This window comes from Alligator sinensis, unplaced genomic scaffold (genome assembly GCF_000455745.1).
Source record: "Alligator sinensis unplaced genomic scaffold, ASM45574v1 scaffold65_3, whole genome shotgun sequence".
Taxonomy (NCBI): Eukaryota; Metazoa; Chordata; order Crocodylia; family Alligatoridae; genus Alligator; species Alligator sinensis.
Genome location: NW_005842203.1, coordinates 1,113,246 through 1,114,665, shown reverse-complemented (window position 1 = coordinate 1,114,665; position 1,420 = coordinate 1,113,246).

The following is a 1,420-nucleotide window of genomic DNA, read 5'->3' as shown; positions in this document are numbered from 1 at the left end:
CTGCAGTCCTGGGTGCATATGCAAACAGCACTCCCAGAGCAATAAACTCCAGAGCAATAAGCTGGAGTGTATTGCTTTGTATTAATATGCACATGTAGATGTTCCTGGGATGCTGCAATTTGCTTCTGCTTCAGATCTAGTCAATCACTTGAGTCTACGACTTGAGTTTACAGATACCTGAGTAGGACAGCCATTGGTGGCAATGGAGACCCTCAACTCTGTATTATATTTCCTACTCTGGAGAGGTAGGTTATCTTTCTTAATCACTACCCCATTAAGAGGGCTACCCCAGTTATCACCAGATACCTAATATATAGTTTTAAAACCAACTCTTACAGGAGGTATCTAGCTGTGCTTCTCAAAAACCCAATTCTGGATACATAAATAATATTATTTTCCAATAGATGGAGAGAAATTTTAATTTTTTTTAACCAAAAACCATGCAATTCTCTGTTTCATATTAAAAAGTTCTCTTGTTTATGTTGGTTAAAATTGAATTATAAAATATTTTGGCCTCTTAGCCTTTTATTTCTAATAGAACTATGTTTAATAAACCTAGAGGAAGATGTTTTTGGTTGGTCAGATTCTGAATCTATCACTTTATCAAGTGTAATGAAATACTCAGTGTTCAGGGTTTTGTTAATATTAGGCCTATTCCCTGAAATGTCATTGTTTATCAGATTTCCATCAATTGCCTTAAAGATAATAGCATGTGCTTCTAGATGTGATTTTAAATGATTGATTGTTTTCTTAATATTTGTTAATTCATTTAAAGTAAACTATTTCTTCATTTTCTTTAATCATAGCAAGTATTAAAGACATGGGAGAGACTTGGGTCTGGGACAGAAGTTTCATAAAACAGTTTGACCCAAATCAATTTAGTCTGCTACTACATTCAACCAGGTTTATCTTAAACCAGTTTCAGCCATTTTGAAACTGGTTTATGTGCACTGAATTCCTGTTCTGTTACTGATTCAAACCAGTTTCTGATCACTTAAACCAGTTTATGTGTAACTTCTGTCCCTAGCCTTTGTGGGCATGTCCACATGAGCGCGCACGTGCCTCTTGCCCTGCCTCAAGCCCCTTTGAAGTGGGGTAATAGGCATGTGCGGGAACAAAACAATGTTCCCCAGGCTGCAAACTTGCAGTGCTGGGAGAAAATTAGACCCCCTGGATATCCAGGGCTCTAAAAAAAGCAAAGTATAAAAAAGATGGTTCCCTGAGACAACCAGAGGCTGGGTCCTCCACAGAGATGCTCTGACTGCCAGAGCATCTCTATGGTTGCCCCTCACCCTGGTACCGAAACATGCGGCCAGCCAGGTTGCCTGTTCAGCACCAGGGCTCCAGTGTTGGTGAGTAAGGGGTCAGTGGGGCTGGAGGAGGGGGGAAGGGACTGTGGGGGGGACCCCTGATGCCTTCG